Genomic DNA, 22,696 nt, shown 5'->3' on the forward strand with positions numbered 1-22,696 from the left:
TCAAGAAGGCTGCTTATTTCATCAGTGGATTAATCCATTGATGGATTCAAAATTTGATGGAATTATTGGGAGATGGGCCTATTGGGGACTATATGTTGTCCTTGGAGATATCTCTCTACTCCCCTCCTTGGTTCTACATCTTTGGTAAGCTTGAATAATGGATAGGTTCATTGAAATTTATATGGAAGTTGTTTGCTGGAGTTTTTGTAAAAATTCTTTTAAAGGGGTAGATTCTACTGGAATGTATTTTGTGATCTTTCTCCTCTTTTACCTTCTACTTACTTGGAACATGAATATAATATCTAGAGCTATAACATGTAATTAATAGTTTAAGCAAACTGTATGGATAGCATTCTACATACTACATGTGGGGGAGCAAAAAATGAACCACATAAAAATGAAGATCCTTGATAGCATTCCCAATTTGTCATACACACCCTGAATGGCTTATTCCTGGATATTCTGCTGAATAAGACAAATCCACTCCTTCTTGAGGTTTTCTTTGCTGACGGTCCTAAACAGACAGATTTCACCTGAAATCTAGCTCGGGTGCATATTGAGAACAGAAGCATCTTTTTAAGAATCATACTATAATCTTTTTTTTTTTGGATGAAAAGATGACATATTCAATATGTCTCAAATATTAGAGATCCATTAGATCTCAAACAACCATTTACACATTGTTCTTCATTTAATTTCCTCTTCACTGCAGTTAAATTTGAACACTTTTTTTTTTTTAAATGAAAGATCACAGTGAGAAAAGATCACAGTGAGAAATGCTGTTTCAGAGAACAGAGGTGAGTGTGTTCTCAGTAAATCCCTATTTCAGGTTTATAGACTAATTGTCTTCCTATTAAAGCACTAAGTCTTTAAGGGTCCTATCCCCTGATCTCTATCCCTATCCCAACCCTACTTTAGCTTCCATCTGCCAAACAGAAGGTAAGGTCAGAGTTTGCTAATGAAATGGAATTTGGCAGGAATTGTATTTCCTCTCTTTTTTTTTTTTTTTTTTGAGAAAGCAAAACAAAAGCAAAGGCAAAATCTCCTTCACTTAGGTAACAATAAAATCAGAGTTGAAATAATTATTCATGGAATGAGGAAATCACCTCCAAGGCAATTTGTTAAAGTTAGAGTGTGACTTTGAGTTAGAGAAAATATTCAACTAACATGAACCAGAGATGACAAGAGCTTAAGAGAAATATGGAATAATTCATTTTAGTTGCAGAAATTGTCTTTATGTATTGTACTCTAATGTCTAATGTGAATGTGGCTGATAACGTTATCAGAAGCGCAAGACTGAAGGGTTGATTTTCTCCTAGGTTTATATTGCCATTTGTCTTTGCATTATATTTTAGGACTTTGACAGGAAGTAAAATATAGTCATCATTAAAGGGCTCTTTCTACATAATAAGCACTCACTGAAGGGTTATCATCAGATATGGGTGTGTAATTGGATAATGTTTCAGATGCCTCCGTTGTCCCTTCAAGGTTATGAACAAATGATGCATATATAACATGGATCTATGGATGTTTATGAGAAGCATTCCTTTCTAAACCCTTGAAATGTCAACAAATATGAACAGGAAGCATAACATTTTTAAATATTTCTACTCAGCACTTCAGTAATAAGAAGGGCTTAAATAAGACAAGGAAATTATGCAACATCTTTCTCAAAATCTTGGTAATGTAAAGATTTTATTTCTATATTAAGGCAATTCATCTCAAATTGTTTGAGATAAATTTCAAAATGATTCATCCCATGGTTTGGAAAGGTTTTTATTGTTTAGTTTTATTATTCTCTGATAGAAATAAAAAATCACATTTAAAGGTTATACCAGTGCCTTCAGTTTTCCCCCACATTTTCCCCCAGGTCAAAAGTGGCAGAAGTCCCGAATGCAGAGAATTAGGGATGCTGGCTCATTTTGGAGACAACTCACAGGGTAAGGCTTTGAAGAGAGAATGGAGAAATGGATGATTAAAGGGGAGGGGGTGAAGAGGAATGATGTGTTCCCAGACTGCTGGACATGATGCCAGCACCTTGTGGGTTGAATTGATAGATTAAAGAAAAACAATTATAACACTCCACAGGGATGATAATGAAGGCAAGAACACAGCTACTAATATTCTCGGGAAGGTGGACTTACCTGATATCTAAGTCTGGGCAGGAGGATTATAAACAACAGATGTTCAATTAAACATGCCAGTGACAGAGCAGATAAGTCAATTATTTATAAGCATGCTTTGCTGTGATAGAGTCACAATGGATATATACGTGGTGGAAGAGAACGTTCTTTAAAAACACCCTGGATATAATCCAGACCACAAATTCTCTGTAGTTACAGTAGTTATAAATTTAGCTTCCTCACTTTTCAATTATTTATTTCTTACATTTCTCCTGTAGATAATATTAAAAAGGTACTAGAGGGTAAGCTGAGAATAAATGAAAGGAAAGTGAAGTGTTTCATACAGCTGAGATAAATTGTTTTGGAGATCATCTTAAAGCAAGACAAAATGAGTGGAAGTAAAAGATTGTCTGCTCCTTGATATCACCTTTATGTGTATTGGGGTCCAGAGGTAGGGTGTGTACAGAAGGCTGCTGTAACGGCAATCTGATAGCACAGGGTATCTGGCCTTGGACTGTGGCTCCACAGCTCACTACCCTTGTATCCTTAAGCTATTTTACTATCCTGTTGAAGCTTTAGGTTTCTTCTTTGTTAAAATGAAGACATTGGATGATGGTATTTATTAAAGTAGATGGAAGAATTAAGATACTGAGTGCAAAACACAGCAAGGTTTGTAGCAAGGGCTTGTGAAATACTATGAATGATGGTACGTTTGCTGTGATGTAGTCACAATGGATGTGGTTTTTAAACTTTTAATTTAGATATTACTTTTCACGTGTGAAATAGATACTTAAACTACTTTGAATTCTTCCTACATTTTACTTAAGTGCAAACACCTCTGGTAGAGTAGCACTAGGAACTAAAATCTTTATACATCCAAATGTTATGCCTGAGCTGCTCTTATGTTTGCCCATTCTTTAGAATGATGCAATATCTTTTGGTTCTCTTGTATTCTCTATTTCTTATTCTTGAAGACTGATATGTCTCCAATAATTTCCTTATTTTATCCAAAGTGATGTATTTTCCTAATCTTTCTCTGTATTTCTATGATACAATATGCTATGCATTAGCTACATGTAGCTAGGGAGCATGTGAAATGTGGCTAGTTTGAGCTGTCCTATAATGGGACATACACATCAGATTTCAGAAATATGAAAACCAGAATGTTAAATTCTGAACAAATTTAATATCAATTACATGTGAAAATGATAGTATTGTTAGATATATTGAGTTGAATGACATTTATTTAAATGACCTAGATCATTTTACTTATTTTACATGGCTACTAGAAAATTTTCTAATTTCATCTGTGCCTTGTATTAATGGCTCGCTTATATTTCTATCTGACCTTGCCTCACTAGAGAAAGCAGCTATGGAACAGAAGTGTACGAAGGAAGAGTCCACATAAGAATAAAAGAAATAATTGTGTAGATTAACAGAGAAGCTGTATTTTTGAGACAAATTATGTTTCTTTGTTATATATTTGTTCCAATTGCTCACAAGACATAAACTCAAAGTCATACATTCTTCAACATATATGTTCATGAATCAGCATGACATACACATTGAATTAAGGTTATGTGTTGCTCCTTGAAGCCTACTTTTGCAGCTACTTTCCCTCCTGCTCACCATTTCCACAGAGCAGTGATGCAGTCTGTTTCACAGTTGCTTAAAAGCTTGAAACTTAGGAAATTAATCATTCTCTCTGAAAAATCTTTTTAAAGATTAAATATCAGTTAAAATTTCTTCAACTGAATGCTTCTTTTTCAATGGCTCAAATTGTTGGTAAATCATAGTAACAGAAAAAATATCTTCTTTTTCATTAATCTCTGAAGACAGACTAGATGTTCTTAAGAAGAAAATATCACAAAGGCTGGAGATATTTAAACTAATCATATTGGTTTTCATCTAGACAGAACTCCACTGTATAGCAGAAAAGTATTGCACAGAAATTAAAGGGAGGAGAGTCACCATTTAATGCTGTTAAATGCATTAGATTTATTTATTTTGACTTTTATAAGTCTATAAACTGCATATGAGAAATGTTTTGTGAATTATGTTCCCAGTGTAGCTCCTGAAAGTGTACCAGAATCTTCGGCTCTGCATCTCTATTTACTTGATTTTATTGTAGGGTCTAAAATTTCTTCCAGCCTGAACTTCTTAAATAAATATATTGTTTATGCTTCCTGAAAGTATAATTAGCCACAATTTTTAATGGTTTGGAATAGTTTTGCCAGATATCTGAAATAAATTTGTTGGGTTAATTTTTAATTACTGTACCAAACATTTATTAACCACAATTACATGAGAACTAACCTAGGAATTTCTTTAAAGAAATGGTCAATTTTAAATAAAATATATCAGTCAAGATAGCCTGGTCTAATTTTCTTGGCATTGGGAAAATTGAGATTTTTAACCAGAAAATCCTTTTTGTAAATTATATAATATTTGCCATGCATGATGATTACCTTTATCATGGAAAGTTGATACATGTACATAACACATTTTAATTCATTTTCTCCTAGCCCTCTCATCCCTCCCTGCCCATCAGATGAATGGATAAAGAAAATGTGGTATTTATACATGGAGTAAGACACTGCCAAAAAGAAGGATGAACTGGAGGCATTTGTAGGTAAATGGAAGCACCGTGAGACCATAATGTTAAGTGAAATAAATCAGACACACAAGCTTAAATGTCTCAAGGTCTCTCATATGAGAAACCCCAAATATGAATAAAGAACGAAATAAAAGATAGATAATGGGAAACAGGGATACATTTTTCAAATGGGAAGGAAAAAGCGATGCTATGAAGAGGAGGAAGTGGAGGGAAAGAGGATTAAATAAAAGAATTGAAAGAAAAACTGGAAACAAAATTCGTGATGTTTGGCCTTTCTTGTTCATTGTACCAGCCTTCTGTCTACTGTACCCCAGTATCACTCCAGTTCCCACATGTGACAACCTAAAATGGTTTCCCAGTGTCCAATGGCTCCTGAGAAGCAACTTCATCCATGGGTGAATGGTTACACTGGGTTTTACTGTTGTTGGCAATAAGTCCCTTATTCTCTAAGATTTAACACAACGGAAGGATATTTCTCATTCCCAGTCTTTGTTCAATGCAGGCAGCCTCCGCTCATGGTATTCCTCAGGCATCTGTGCTGACAGAGACTCTGCCTCTTCATGTTTTCATGAATCTGAGGCAAGAAGAGGAGCTAGAGAATGGCTGCCTGGCCCCTGCGTAAAGATCTGCTTGGCACTGACCCACTTACATCTCCTTTCTTTATGTGAAGCAACTGCTCATGGCAGATGTCAGAGGTCAGAGGCAGAGAGATACAATCATCCTGTGTGCCAAGAAAGGAAAGAAAAGGTGTATTTGTAAACAGATCCAACTACTAGAAGTGAAGAGAGAAGAAGAAAAATTGAAATCTGGTGAAAGCATGGAAAAATATGACTTGTTTTTAAAAGGCCATAATGAAAGAGGTAGGGTGATTCTAGAGAGAAGAACAGTGTGAGCAGTAATTGATGAACCACAGCTGTGGACATCAGCTTAGGGAAACTCTTTCCTATAAAACAACTGCTTAAACGAATAGCCAAGAACTTGGAGGTAGAAGGGTTGGCCCCCAAAGTCATGGTTCTAAAAGTGTATGAAAACCTACAGGTTTTCATCTCCTTACACTAGATGTATCCCAAATTAATTGCAATGAAAGTTAGAAATAGTAGATATTTACTAAGAGACAGTTCCTGTAATAGTTTCCATGTGTTATCTGTTTTGAATCTACAAAACTCTATATCATTAACACTGTTGACAGGCTAATATTTTACATATGAGAAAAATGAAGGCAAGTTAATTAACTTGATAAAACAACTTGTCTATAAAACATCATCTGAAATCTATATCTGTCTGATTACAAATGTATTCCCTAAAAATTGTACTTTATATGCATTCCAATGTAAATTATACCCTACTTCTATTTCATAATTTCTAATCAACATATTTTTCTCCCATTGTAACATCTTTCTTATCTAAAAACATCTTACAATTAATACTGTGCAATAGTTTAATTGGCTGCTATTTTTATCCCAGTAGTATCAGAAATGATATTATGTTTTAAAATTGGTGACATCTTACATTTAATAGATCTTGTAAAAACAGCATCATAACTATTAAGCAAAGTCCTTCTCTATAAAAAAAGCATTAGCATCTATCTGAAATTTTAAGCCAAGAAAAGACTTGTAGTTTTTTCTTTTTCTTTCTTTTGCTCTTTCTTTCTTCCTTCCTCTCTTCCTTCCCATTTTCTCTCTCTTTCTCTCTCAATTCAAACAACTGTGAGTCAATGCCTGCAATTAGAGATATTAGCTTCCTTAGGGGAAAATTGTGTTTTTCAGATTCATCTACACTTGTGACATAGCATTTTCTGAAAGCAGATACATTCCCCTCACCCCACTGTCGACATGAGTTGAGACATTAAAATGAAAGTGATACTCACAAGAAGGGAAGCAAAGGAAGGGTAAATGTTATTAGCCCACATTTTTTTTTGCACTTTATTAAATTATTTTATTGGTACATTGTAGGTATACAACACAATTACATTTCTCATTGGGAATTGTACCTTTACATAATGCATCTTGGTTCTTATTTTTTCCCCATTCCTAGCCCTCCCTTCACCCCCTCCACCTTTCCCTATTTACAAAGACTTTATTTCCATTTTTTCCATTTCTCAGCATTTTTCCTTTCCCTTCTTTCCTTTCCCCTGCCCCTCCCACTACCCCTACCCCTTTGGACCTTTTCTTCCTATTTTGCATTATCGATTATTCATTCTAATCATTGGTACATTTTAGGTATACAACATAATGACATTCATCATTGGAAATTTGCACCTTTACATAGTCTCTCTTGGTTCTTATTTTTCACCCTTGCCCAGCCCTCCCTTCAACCCCTCCATTCCTCCCTATTTACAAAGATTTTGTTCCTATTTTTCCATTTTCTCATATTTATCCCATTCCCTTCTTTCCTTTCCCCTAGCCCTCCCACTTCCTTCCCCTTTGCCCCTTTTCTTCCTATTTCACATTACCTATTATACATTTAGTCCTTATTTACACTTTCAGTTTCTCACACCAGAGAAACTATTCAGTAATTACACATGTGTGTCCTATTTATTTCACTTAAGAGTATCGCCTCAATGTGCATCCACTTAGCTATAAATGTCTCTAAATTCTCACTTTTTATGGCTGAGTAGTACTCCATTTTATAAAAAAAAACACATTTTCTTTATCCAGTCTCCAGTTGATGGGCATTTGGGCTGTTTTCAAGTTTTAGCTATTACAAATTGTGCTGCTGTGAACATGGGTGCACATATATCACTGTGGTATGATTCATTTAATTCTTTGGGGAAGATCCCCAGCAGTGGAATAGCGGGGTCAAATGGGACTTCCAGTCCTAGTTCTTTGAGGTATCTCCATACTGATTTCCACAGTGCTTGCACCAGTCTACACTCCCACCAGCAGTGGAGCAGGGTTCCTCTTTCCCCACAGCCCCGCCAGAATTTGTTATTGGTTGATTTCATGATAGCAGCCATTCTTTGTGGAGTGAAGTAGAATCTCAGCATTGTTTTCATTTGCATCTCTCGAATGACCAGTGATGTTGAACATTTTTTCACGTATTTATTTGCTAGTTCTACTTCATCTGAGAAACTTCTGTTCATTTCAGCTGGACATTTTTCAATTGGGTCTTTAAATTTGGGAGGTCTGATCTTTTTAAGTTCTTTATAGATTCGAGATAGTAGACCTTTGTCTGAGGAAGAGCAGGTGAAGATTTTTTCCCACATTGTGGGTTGTCTCTTCACACTGCTGGCAGTTTCTCTTGCTGTGCAGAAGCCTTTTAATAAGAAGAGATCCCACTTGTTGATTGTTTGTGCTAGTTCACGGGCAACTGAGGTTTTGTTCATAAAATCTTTTCCTACACCAATGTCTTCAAGAGTTCTACCTAACCTCCATTCCAACTGGTTCAGAGTTTCTATTTGAATATTTAGATCTTTAATCCATTTTGATTTTAGTTTAGTGCAAGGCGAGAGATATAGGTCTAGTTTTAATCTTTGGCAAGTTGAAGCCCAATTTTTCCAGCACCATTTATTAAAGAGGCTATCTTTCCTCCAGTGAGGGTGTTTGGCTAGTTTATCGAAGATGAGATGGCTGAGTGTGTCTGGCATTGTTTCTGCATCTTCTAATCTGTTCCACTGGTCCTCAGGTCTGTTTCTTTGCCAGTACCATGCTGTTTTTCTTACAGTAGCTTTGTAGTAGAGTTGCAGGTTGGGGATTGTGATACCCCCTGCCATGTCTCTGTTACCTAGAATTGCTTTTGCTATTCTGGGTCTCTTTTTGTTCCAAATGAATTTTTGGATTGTTTTCTCAAGGTCCATGAAGTATGCTGCTGGGATCTCAATTGGAATTGCATTAAATCTATATAGCAGTTCTGGAAGTATGGCCATTTTCACTATATTAATCCTTCCTACCCAGGAGCAGGGGATGTCTGTCCATTTTCTGATATCATCAATCTCTCTTCTCAGAGTGCCATAGTTTTCAGAGAAGAGGTCTTTGATTTCTTTTGTTAGGTTGATTCCTAGGTATTTCAGTTGTTTGGATGCTATTGTGAAAGGAATTATTTGCCCTATTTCTCTCTCATTGAGTCTGTCATTCATGTAGAGGAAAGCTATTGATTTTTGTGTGTTCACCTTGTAACCAGCTACTTGACTGAATTTGGTTATTAAGTCTAGAAGACTTTTGGTGGAGTTCTTGGGGTCTTCTATATAGAGTATCATGCCATCTGCAAATAATGACAATTTGACTTCTTCATTTCCTATCTTTATTCCTTTTATTTCTTTCTCTTGTCTAATTGCCATGGCTAATGTTTCCAGAACTATATTGAACAAGAATGGTGATAGTGGACATCCTTGTCTTGTTCCTGATTTTACTGTGAAGGATTTCAGTTTTTGATCATTTAGTATGATATTGGCTGTTGGTTTTTCATAGATGGCTTCTATCAGTTTGAGGTAGAGACCATCTATTCCAGTTTTTTGTAGGGTTTTTATCATAAATGCATGTTGGATTTTGTCAAATGCTTTTTCTGCTTCTATGGAGATAATCATATGGTTTTTGTCCTTGGCTCTATTGATATAGTGTATTACATTGATTGATTTTCATATATTGAACCATCCCTGCATCCCTGGGATGAATCGCACTTGATCAGGGTGTATGATCTTCTTGATGATCTTCTGCATTCTGTTTGCCATTATCTTATTAAGGATTTTTGCATCTATGTTCATTAGTGAGATTGTCCTATAGTTCTCTTTTTCAGTTGAGTCTTTCTCTTCTTTGGGGATCAAGGTGGTGCTTGCTTCCAGGAATGAATTCAGGAGTATTGCTTCCCTTTCAATTTCATTGAAGAGTTTAAACAGTAGTGGCAGTAGTTCCTCTCTAAATGTCTTGTAGAATTCAGCAGTGAAGCCATCAGGACCCGGGCTATTCTTAGTTGATAAGTTTTTAATTACATTTTCAATTTCATTGGTTGATATTGGGTTGTTTAGAATTTTTAGGTCTTCTTTGTTCAACTTTGGTACTTCATATGTATCTAGGAAACTGTCCATTTCTTCTGTGTTGTTCATCTTATTGGCGTATAGGTTCTGGAAATAGGTATTGATGATCCTCTGGATTTCTGCCGGGTCTGTTGTAATTTCACCCTTTTCATTCCTAATTGCATGGATTTGTGCCTTTTCTTTCCTTTTTCTGACAAGGTTGGCTAAGGGTTTGTCAATTTTGTTGATTCTTTCAAAGAACCAACTCTTGGCTTCATTGATTTTTTGTATCATTCTCTTAGTCTCCATTGCATTGATTTCTCCTCTGATCTTTATAATTTCCTCCCTTGTATGAGTTCTGGGGTTGTCCTGTTCTTCTTTTTCTAGAAGCTTGAGGTTCAGCATCAGTTTGTTTAATTAGGCTCATTCAATTAGCCCACATTTATTTGAGAAATATTTTATTTATGTATTTTGTAGCATTGTGGATTAAATCCAGTGTTCTACCTTGTGCATGGTAAGAAAGTGCTCTCATACCAAGTTACATCCATCCACAGTCCAATGGCCAAGATTTCAATGCCCCCAAAGTTCTATAGTTGAAAATGTAGTTTTGGTAAAAATATAATATGGAAAAAGCATTATTTTCTTTTCAGGGGGTCATTTAACACCCATTCTTCCTTTAGTAAAAATAAAAATTTTAGCTTTTTATTAATTATTTCTTTCCCATTGTATCTTCAGTGTTTGTATTTCAAGAAAAACTGACTCTACTTTCACCTGTGAGTGTATGACATGTTGTCTACAGCTGAAAGCCTCCCAAATCCCTGGTTGCAATGACTGGCTAGAGACACTTCAGTTAGTTCAGAATTAACCATGCAAGTAATTTAAGAAAATAAGAAAGATTTGAATAAAACAAGATAAGATATTTACAGGTTATCTTGCTACCTTCCTGAGAAGAATGACATCCAAGAAGTCTCACAGACCAGAGTCAGAGACAGGACCCAAATTGCAGGTGACCACAATATTGATTATGCCCAAAGCAGTGCAGGCTGTAAAGAGTTAGCCCCACAATTGGCTTCTTTTTAGAAGTGAGTCTGTCCAAAGCTTACAGGCTAACTCAGAGTAACTCACACCCAAATTCCATTCCCATGACTAAAACCTTCTTAACTAAAATGCCAAGGTTCTAATTGCAACCTATATCTGTTCCTAATTTAGAATACTTTGTCCTTTCCTTTACAAGCCTTATCTGCATTAGTTTCCATAGCAACTGCAGGACTGCACATCTTCACACATAGTTCCCCTTTACCGCAATTTGATTGCCATTAAAAATCAATGGCTTGGACTGATCAGGGTCTTTCCTGGTTGCTCAGCACTGGCCATCCTGGCTCCCTATTTCTCTGTTTCTTTCTGTCTTTGAGTTGTTCTTCAGCCCTGCATCATACAATGGGCAGGAGACTGGAATCTACGGCAGAGGTGTTCAGTTAAAATCTTACAGAAATCATATAACCTCCAATTACAAATCATGTTTGAAGCAGCCTTTTCAGTTTTGTGAGTAAATTCTGTTTTATCATCAGCCAGTTTGGTTTGTGTGTTTTTCCTCACTGGCAATGGAAAATGGAAGGTATTCTAATGGATATAGTCTTTATTGACTTTATTTATAAAAATAGTTAAAACAGTACAAGAAAAATCTATGCTTATAGATATGCAAATGGTTTGCAAAATACAGTGAAACAGCTTAGACCCAAAGAAAGTATTGAGGATAAACTATATATATATATATATATATAAAATTATCTTGGATCAAAATTTAGTATTTTTTCCAAGATTTAGAAGAAAACTTTTACATGTCAGCTTATACCAAGAGTGAATAATAATTGATCAGACAGTGCCATTGGCAAAAAGAATAGAACTGACTAAGTAATAACCAAGACAATTCTGGAAAAATAAAAAGGGACTCATGACTTTTTCTACCATTTTGATTATAAAAACAAATAGAAAATGAAATGATTAAGCACAAATTTTTAATATGAAATCTTTATTTAAAAGTAAAATAAATAAACACAGTGGCAATTATGTAATAATTATACAATTCCTTAGAATGCTCATGGAAACTCATGTTATATGGGAGAGGAGAGTGCTTGTGTGTGTGTGTGTGTGTATGAGTGTGTGTGTGGATAGTTTGAATAGAGCCTGGGGTATCTTTATAGCACAGTATTGAATGCATGCTCTTTTGCCATTTGCTTTCTATCTGCCATTCTCTTTAGATCCCCTAAAACTGTGAAAGGCCACATCTACTTCTTTCTATATTTGTTGTTCTTCATCAGAATTTAAAGAGGTTTACAGGCCCTTCCCAAGGTCAATCTATTTCTACTGTTACCTACTTGAGTACTGAGTTTTCACTTTACTTTATTAATCATTCTCTTGCAGACATTATGAGCTTTTATACAACTTGAATTTTAACACCCAGAATAATGGCTCTTCCTGGAAAGTATAACTTCTCATCTGTGCACATTTTCAGCTATTAGACATCAAAACTGTTCATAGTACAAAATAAATGGCACAGAGGATAAGGGCACTGCGGCATAAAAACAGACATTGGAGAGCATGCTCACTGCAGAGTGATGTGATGAACTGCTCATGGGCTGAGGATGTTTGTGGAATGGTGCATTAACGCTGCTTGGTGGAAAATTTACAGCACATTCAATCATACTGCACTGAATCTCACTGGATGAGAAGGAATGCCAGTCCTTAAAGCTTGGAGAAAAAAAAATATGGATGTGCACAGGCACACACACACACACACACACACACACACACACATGTAAATATTTTAGGAAACTGTTCAGAGTGATGTAATTAGTAAGAGCATGATACAGTTGTATTATGAATAGCCTAAGTTTAGATTTTCAAAAATATATACTAATTAAGAAAATTGGATCTCTTTTATGTTATAAATTGTCAAAATGTATTTTAGAAAATTCCTTAGATATATTTTAGTAAATGAAAGTACTTAGATAATAGCTCTTTATTTTGTACCCCTAACATAGTAGAGTGAAGAGTGATGTTCTCATTTTAGTATCTAATTATACTGTCACAGATACACTTCTAAGGAAATTGTAGGTATCATGGACAGATTTTAATTCATTCATTAATGTTTGTCCCTTATAGATTTGTATGAAAATCCACCTTAACAAATTGGCTTCTAGGACTGATACTCTGTGGGTATTGAGTTTCATAACTGTTCAACAAAGCATACATAGCAGATGCAAATTTCTATCATGACATATTATAGAAGTTGCTCAGGAACAATAATATGTGAATTTTGAAGAAATATTTTGTGAGTTGATTACCATTTTTAAAAATACTTAGTTACTTCAGAATGATGATCACATATAATCTTTCTAACAGCTCTGCAAGATAAATATTATCCACATGTAAGGATGTGACATTTGATGCTGTAAGAAAGTGAATTTATTGCAACTGGAATATCTTCAAGGAAAGCTGTCTCCGGAACCTATTCTTCTTCCAACTCTACCATGCTCCTGATAAATATTCAGTTCTTAGCTTTCCTTCCCACAACTCCACAAAAATTCAAGAAAGTTGTTTAACCTTGACAAGAAGGGAGGAACTTGAAGAGGAGAAAAAAGTGTTTTCTTTTAAAATAAGACTCTAATATCCAATTTCCTACAGCTGTAAGGACTGATGATCTGTACTAAGTTATTATACACCCTGGCAATTCTAATATGCTTGCTTTGGCCTCCGCAGAAACACATGAGTTGATCAATTCCATTTGTAATTACATCTGGGAAAAGGGATTATAGAGACAAATATACTCAGCTGTTTTGTTCCCATGAGTACAACATGAAATTAATCACTGGACCAATCTTCCTCTTGCTCCGGTGTCATTGATTAAGGTGAATCCTTCTTTAAGCCTGGCACATACTACTTCTAATACAAGAGTCTTTAGAAGAACAAAATGAAAATGTTTACTTCAAAAAACAATTTGATCTCTTAACGCAAAGATTACCAGTAACGTTTTTAAGCTCTTGGTATTAGTGATTAGGTATAAGATTACATGACCCATACCATTCAGTCATTTCTGCTTTTTAACTAAAATTGTGCTTGTGGTGAACCCTATGAAGTAATTCTGAAACACATCAATTTTAAGATTTATAATGGTTGTATCCCCGACAACTCACAATGCTGATTGGTTTTCATATATTAAAAGCTATGTGGAACTGCTGCTTTGACAGCCATGACTTCTCAGAAACTGATTGCATCACTTGCTTACTTCCCATTCAGTTTATCAGAGTACTACATGTAGTTCAGATATTTAACAGTTTAATTAAATAGATATTGTACAATAGATGCCACATTTTATTTCTGTTAATTATTATAGACTATTGAAAAAAAGAATTTAAATTGCGTTCCATAAAATGTGCAAAAGATTTACTTCCCTTTTGTCAAAATTTTCTAGAGTCAGTGTTTATAAATTGTTTTCAGTATCAGTCTGTGGGATAACAAATTGATGTTTCTATCACCTCAATTTGGGAAGCATTTTTATGAATATATTACTGTCTTTATAACACTTTGTCTTTTAGTCTCTACCTTGAAAATATCTGGATGATAATCAAATATAAAATGTTGCAAATAGTTTTATGAAACATCCTAAAGAGGTATATTAGAAATAGGATTGGTTATGCCTTTATTTTACATAATGGTGTTTTCAGATAATCAAATTTGTCTTAAAGTGCAATCAATTATTGAATATCTATAATATTACAGATACATACATTCCAATTTAAAAAATTTTATATTCTTCATATGATTATAAAGATAATAGATATTTATTAGGAAAATTTTAAAGCTATAAATAATAAAAGTAAGAAGATAACAAGTATTTTGCAATATAATCATTTATTCTTATATTTTTGAAGTATTTGAAATGCAAAAATGACATTTGGACTCCATTGGACCTCGAGTGTCCTTCAAAGGACCATGTGTATGCTAAAAGCTTAGTCCCTAGACCAGGTCCCATTGTCAGGTGGTGGGGCATCAAGAAGGTAGGGTTTAAGAGTATCGCCTCAATGTGCATCCACTTAGCTATCAATGTCTCTAATTTCTCATTTTTTATGGCTGAGTAGTACTCCATTTTATAAAAAAAAATACCTTTTCTTTATCCAGTCTCCACTTGATGGGTATTTGGGCTGCTTCCAAGTTTTAGCTATTACAAACTGTGCTGCCATGAACATGGGTGCACATATATCACTGTGGTATGATTCTTTTAATTCTTTGGGGAAGATCCCCAGCAGTGGAATAGTGGGATCAAATGGGACTTCCAGTCCTAGTTCTTTGAGGTATCTCCATACTGATTTCCACAGTGCTTGCACCAGTCTACACTCCCACCAGCAGTGGAGCAGACATGTATAAATACTGAATAGTTTCTCTGGTGTGAGAAACTGAAAGTATAAATAAGGACTAAAATGTATAATAGGTAATGTGAAATAGGAAGAAAAAGGGCTAAGGGGAGGAAGTGGGAGGGGTAGGGGAAAGGAAAGAAGGGAATGGAATTAATATGAGAAAATGGAAAAATAGGAACAAAATCTTTGTAAATAGGGAGGAATGGAGGGGTTGAAGGGAGGGCTGGGCAAGGGTGAAAAATAAGAACCAAGAGAGACTATGTAAAGGTGCAAATTTCCAATGATGAATGTCATTATGTTGTATACCTAAAATGTACCAATGATTAGAATGAATAATCGATAATGCAAAATAGGAAGAAAAGGTCCAAAGGGGTAGGGGTAGTGGGAGGGGCAGGGGAAAGGAAAGAAGGGAAAGGAAAAATGCTGAGAAATGGAAAAAATGGAAGTAAAGTCTTTGTAAATAGGGAAGGATGGAGGGGGTGAAGGGAAGGCTAGGAATGGGGAAAAAACAAGAACCAAGATGCATTATGTAAAGGTACAATTCCCAATGAGAAATGTAATTGTGTTGTATACCTACAATGTACCAATAAAAGAATTTAACAACAACAACAACAATAACAACAAAAAAAAGAAGATAGGGTTTAATGGGAGGCTTGTAGGTCATTGGGAAGGTGCCCTTCAAGAGGATAGTGGCACCCCAGCCATTTCATCTTCCTCCATCTGCCTTCTTGCCCTTAGGTAAGCAGTTGGTATTTATGTGCCACTGCCATGATGCGCTGCCTCATCACAGGCCCAAAGCAGCTGGATCCATGACCATAGACTGGAACCTCCAAACCCATAAGCCAAACTCTGCCTTTTTTCTTTAGACAGTGATGATCTCAGATATTAGTTATGGTGACAGAACTCTGATTAACACATTAGGTGAATCTAATCTGAAAAAAATCATGATTGTATATTGATAATTCTGTCATCTCGAGACAATCAACCACAGTGCAAAATATAGACCAATTGATAGGTCAGAGTCAGGAGGGTTGAGACCTCTATGTTGTGTCTTAGACTTTTTAGGTTAGATAGTATGATGCAGTGATCAACCATCTTCATTAAATTAAATATAAAGGGTAAATTGAGGCAATTCTAAAAGTCATTATTTCTCAGTAATTTAAAGTTAACTGTTGTCTATTGTGTATTTTGGAATAGATTTAAGATCTTCCAGGATCCGAAAATTTTAGTCATTCACCGTGACATCAATGATTGCATCTCATTTAATAAAGAAAATACTGATTCAAACTAATACTAACCCATCTTCTAACATCACATGAGAATGGCAGTCTCTTATCTTGACAATATGTCCACATAATGATCCATCTAAAGAACAGATTCCAGTTGTAATTTTGTTAAATTTTTCAGGATGAAAATTTGTGTAGTAGATTTGATATTAGATTATTTCTAATATAAAGCTACAGTATCACAGGATAGCCATAGCTAGTAAAAATATTCTTGTTACTAGGGAAAGATACATTTGAAAAAACAAAATGAATTTCAACTAATTGTCTTATTGGCTGGCTCAAAATATTCAGTATATCCAGTCTTAGAACATATCTCTACATGGGTTGTAAGGACCTATCATTTTCACCAATACACAGAACTATAGAAAGGAGTTGGAGAAGCTTCTCAGTTGAATGAGAGGGGCAAGTTAGGCTCAAATGTTGCAAGTAGTGCAAATTCAAGGAGTTTCACATTCATGAGTGGTTTTCCATCATTTGAACCAATGCATATAAAATAATGGCCTGTTAGAACCATTCCAAAAAAAGTTGGACTGAATAGTTTAGAATGGATGCTGATATCTTTTAAAAGGTCCTCATGTCTTTTTGGTTTCCAGTATATCCAGCTGAATCTGTTTTGTCAGTATCAACTATGAGTTGCTTAAACCCAGCTATTGGAATGGAAAGCTCACTATTGTGCTAATTTGCTAAGATTTCAGGTTCAAGTTCACAGTACAAACAGCAATGAGCTAGGCATTATAATCAAGTTTACATGTTTCTGTACTCTGTTTAGGTATATGTTTTATAAAATACAGTATCCAGGAGCTCCTCATTTTATTGAAGTCTGCCAAATAGTTATATTACTGTTTATACCACATTTGTTAGCCATATACGTGTTGTGGTATGCTTTTCATCCTCCAATGGGTCAACCCAAAAGTGAACTGAGTTTTTGCATTGGAGTTCATGCTTTTTTAAAAATGAGATTTGTATCTGATACTAAATTTGTTGAAAGAAATTATTGGCTCTTTGCCTGTCTTAAAGGGTGTGATTCATTTCATTATATTCTACTTGATGAGCTACTTTTACCTTGACTAACTAACCTTAAATGTACAAAATTCCACCTCAAAAACAATCACTGGAATTCATCTATGGTCTTTTTTGTCTCTTTTTCATTCCAAAAGAAAAAATTATTTAGCTAGTTTGCCAAATTAAACATTGAACTGAGACATAGGACATGATCTAGATAAGCCTGCACACATCTACATTTCTGGAGGGTCCTTTTCAGTTTTTGAAATTTTGTGTAATCTCTGATTAAATATATTATGTCCCCTGGTACTTCTCCTCCAATATCCTAGCTCTTATAATTCCCTCAAGATTGTGGCTTGCCAGATTAGTATAATGATGAGCATTTCTGTTTCAATGAAACCATTTAAGCTGTCTTTTATGTCTTTTTCTGTAAATTTCTGTTTTAGATCCTTAAAATACTTTACCAGGACAAAAGCACTAACAATTCGACCAGGTTGGTTAGTTTCCACTGTAAACACATGGTAACAGATTCTCTGAGTCTTCACTGTTACTTAGCTTTTAGGGGTAACACAAAACAGTAAAAATGTGAAGTCTACAGGCTTTGATCTTTAACACTTAATTTACTCTACAAGTTCAGAAAAGAAACTTTCAGAGAAATAATTAGACTTTTGTACCTGTTAGGCATTTGTTTTATAAAATTACCATCATGATCCTGAAAAGAAATTATCACTATCTCTGCTATCTAGAAAAGTTAAAAATAACAGAAGATAAATATCAGCCACAAGATCATACAGAGAGTAAAAGATAGTCAAGTTTTAAATGTAGATCTACTAACAAGGAATCATTTCAAAGGGAAATTAAGAAACCAAACCCATTTATAATAGTATAAAAATACTTAGCAAATAGTTAACCAAGGAGATAGAAGATATTTACACGGGAAACTATAAAATAGTAATGAAAGAAATTATAGATATATAAAATAGAAGATATTCCATGCTCATGTACTAGAAATTTTTGTGTTTTTAAATGTCTAAAGTATTTAAAGCCATCTAAAGATTCCATGTAATCTCTGTCAAAATTCCAGTGTCGTTTGTCACTGAAAGAGAAATCCCAGATTTCATATGGAAACAGAGTAGAACCAGAAGAGCCAATGTGAAGTTGAACAAGAACAGTAAACCTAGAAGTGCCACACTTCCTAATTTCAAATGATAGCACAAAGCTATGACAGTCAGAATAATACCGTCTTAGCATGGAAACAGAAATAGAATGATGGAATAAGATATAAAGCACAGAAATGAATCTGCTTATATGGGCTCAAATTTCTCCAGTGATGAGAAGAACCCACACAAAAAAGGATGGAGAGCCTCTTCATCACATGCTATAGTAGTTGGAAAGCTATTCACATGTTAAGAGAAAAATAGATCCTTACCAGATAATAAGCAAAAATGACTCAAATAAATTAATTTCTTAGACATTAAGATCAGAAACTCCTACAGGGAAAAAAAAACAAAGAAAAGCTTCTTAATGTAGTTAATATTGTCATGGGTTCTTGGGTAAGATACCAAAGTAACAAGCTACAAAAGCACAAATAGACAAATGGTACTACATCAAATTGAAAAGCCTTGGCATAACAAAGGAAACATCAGAATGAAAAGGCAGCCAACAGAAAGTGATACAATACTTGCAAACCAGTTATCTGATAAGGAGTTAATTAAAAATATGAGGAACTCCTGTAACTAAATAGCAAAAATATACATAACCCAGTTAAAAAATTTGCAAAGAATTTGTACAGACATTTCCACAAAGACATAAAAATGACCAATGAGTATATGAAAAGATGATCAACATTATTAATTATCAGAGAAATGTAAATGAAAACCAACATAAGATAACGTGGTCAATTAGATCAATACTAAAATAAATTAAAGGCATGTTGGTAAGATTGTGTTGTAAGGAATGAAAAATGGTGCAGCAGCTATGGGAAATGGTATGGATATGACTCAAAGGAATAAAGTAGAGCTCTCATATTGTGTTATTCTTTTCTCATTACTAGGACAAAATACACACCTACAACTAAAAGAAGAGAGGATTTTTTTTTTTTGCTTAAATTCTTTTATTGGTACATTTTAGGTATACAATATGTTTACATTTATCATTGGGTGTTTCTACCTGTACATGATGTATCTTGGTTCTTATTTTTTCCCCATTACCTGTGTGCCCTTTAACCCACTCCACCCTTCCCTATTTACACAGACTTTGTTTCAATTTTTTTCTTTTCTCATAATTTTTCCTTTCTCTTCTTTTCTTTCCCATTCCCTTCCCACTTTTCCTGCCCCTTGGGACCTTTTCTTCCTATTTCAAATTATCAATTATTCATTTTTAATAGTTTTAATCCTTATCTGCACTTTCAATTTCTCAAACTAGAGAAACTATTCGATATTTATATGTGTGTCCTATTTATTTCACTATGGCCTCAATATGGATCCATTTATCTATAAATGTCTCTAGTTTCTCATTCTTTATGGCTGAGTAGTACTCCATTTAAAAAAACACATCTTCTTTATCCAGTTTGCAATTGATGGGCACTTGGGCTGTTTCCACACTTTACTTATTATGAACTGTGCAGCTATAAACATGGATGCACATAAATCGCTGTGGTATGATTCTTTAATTCTTTGGGGAAGATCCCCAGCAGTGGAATAGCAGGGTCAAATGGGACTTCCAGGTCTAGTTCTTTGAGGTATATCCGTACTGATTTCCACAGTGCTTGCACCAGTCTACACTCCCACCAGCAGTGGAGCAGGATTCCTCTTTCCCCACAGCCCCGCCAGCATTTGTTATTGGTTGATTTCATGATAGCAGCCAATCTTTCTGGAGTGAAGTGGAATCTCAGTGTTGTTTTCATTTGCATCTCTCGAATGACCAGTGATGTTGAACATTTTTTCATGTATTTATTTGCTAGTTCTACTTCTTTGTCTGAGAAATGTCTGTTCATTTCAGATGCCCATTTTTGGATTGGGTCTTTAAATTTGGGAGGTCTGATCTTTTTAAATTCTTTCTAGATTCGAGATAGTAGACCTTTGTCTGAGGAAGAGCAGGTGAAGATTTTTTCCCACATTGTGGGTTGTCTCTTCACACTGCTGGTGGTTTCTCTTGCTGTGCAGAAGCCTTTTAATAAGAAGAAATCCCACTTGTTGATTGTTTGTGCTAGTTCATGGGCAACTGAGGTTTTGTTCATAAAATCTTTTTCTACACCCATGTCTTCAAGAGTTCTACCTAACCTCTGTTCCAACTGGTTCAGAGTTTCTATTTGAATATTTAGATCTTTAATCCATTTTGATTTTAGTTTAGTGCAAGGCGAGAGATATAGGTCTAGTTTTAATCTTTGGCAAGTTGAAGCCCAATTTTTCCAGCACCATTTATTAAAGAGGCTATCTTTCCTCCAGTGAGGGTGTTTGGCTAGTTTATCGAAGATGAGATGGCTGAGTGTGTCTGGCATTGTTTCTGCATCTTCTAATCTGTTCCACTGGTCCTCAGATCTGTTCCTTTGCCAGTACCATGCTGTTTTTCTTACAGTAGCTTTGTAGTAGAGTTGCAGGTTGGGGATTGTGATACCCCCTGCCATGTCTCTGTTACCTAGAATTGCTTTTGCTATTCTGGGTCTCTTTTTGTTCCAAATGAATTTTTGGATTGTTTTCTCAAGGTCCATGAAGTATGCTGCTGGGATCTCAATTGGAATTGCATTAAATCTATATAGCAGTTCTGGAAGTATGGCCATTTTCACTATATTAATCCTTCCTACCCAGGAGCAGGGGATGTCTGTCTATTTTCTGATATCATCAATCTCTCTTCTCAGAGTGCCATAGTTTTCAGAGAAGAGGTCTTTGATTTCTTTTGTTAGGTTAATTCCTAGGTATTTCAGTTGTTTGGATGCTATTGTGAAAGGAATTATTTGCCCTATTTCTCTCTCATTGAGTCTGTCATTCGTGTAGAGGAAAGCTATTGATTTTTCTGTGTGACCTTGTAACCAACTACTTGACTGAATTTGGGTATTAAGTCTAGAAGACTTTTGGTGGAGTTCTTGGGATCTTCTATATAGAGTATCATGTCATCTGCAAATAATGACAATTTGACTTCTTCATTTCCTATCTTTATTCCTTTTATTTCTTCCTCTTGTCTAATTGCCATGGCTAATGTTTCCAGAACTATATTGAACAAGAATGGTGATAGTGGACATCCTTGTCTTGTTCCTGATTTTACTGTGAAGGATTTCAGTTTTTGACCATTTAGTATGATATTGACTGTTGGTTTTTCATAGATGGCATCTATCAGTTTGAGGTAGAGACCATCTATTCCAATTTTTTGTGGGGTTTTTATCATAAATGCATGTTGGATTTTGTCAAATGCTTTTTCTGCTTCTATGGAGATAATCATATGGTTTTTGTCCTTGGCTCTATTGATATAGTGTATTACATTGATTGATTTTCATATATTGAACCATCCCTGCATCCCTGGGATGAATCGCACTTGATCAGGGTGTATGATCTTCTTGATGATCTTCTGCATTCTGTTTGCCATTATCTTATTAAGGATTTTTGCATCTATGTTCATTAGTGAGATTGGTCTATAGTTCTCCTTTTCAGTGGGGTCTTTCTCTGCTTTGGGGATCAAGGTGATGCTTGTTTCCAGGAATAAATTTGGGAGTATTGCTTCCCTTTCAATTTCATTGAAGAGTTTAAACAGTAGTGGCAGTAGTTCCTCTCTAAATGTCTTGTAGAATTCAGCAGTGAAGCCATCAGAGCCCTGGCTTTTCTTAGTTGATAAGTTTTTAATTACATTTTCAATTTCATTGGTTGATATTGGGTTGTTCAGAATTTTTAGGTCTTCTTTGTTCAACTTTGGTAATTCATATTTATCTAGGAATCTGTCCATTTCTTCTGTGTTGTCCATCTTATTGGCGTATAGGTTCTGGAAATAGGTATTGATGATCCTCTGGATTTCTGCCGGGTCTGTTGTAATTTCACCCTTTTCATTCCTAATTGCATGGATTTGTGCCTTTTCTTTCCTTTTTCTGACAAGGTTGGCTAAGGGTTTGTCAATTTTGTTGATTCTTTCAAAGAACCAACTCTTGGCTTCATTGATTTTTTGTATCATTCTCTTAGTCTCCATTGCATTGATTTCTCCTCTGATCTTTATAATTTCCTCCCTTGTATGAGTTCTGGGGTTGTCCTGTTCTTCTTTTTCTAGAAGCTTGAGGTTCAGCATCAGGTTGTTTAATTGGGCTCGTTCTGCTTTCCTAATATGCA

This window comes from Heterocephalus glaber, unplaced genomic scaffold (genome assembly GCF_053883595.1).
Source record: "Heterocephalus glaber isolate CG9 unplaced genomic scaffold, H.glaber_assembly_v1.0 deba00001481, whole genome shotgun sequence".
Taxonomy (NCBI): domain Eukaryota; kingdom Metazoa; phylum Chordata; class Mammalia; order Rodentia; family Bathyergidae; genus Heterocephalus; species Heterocephalus glaber.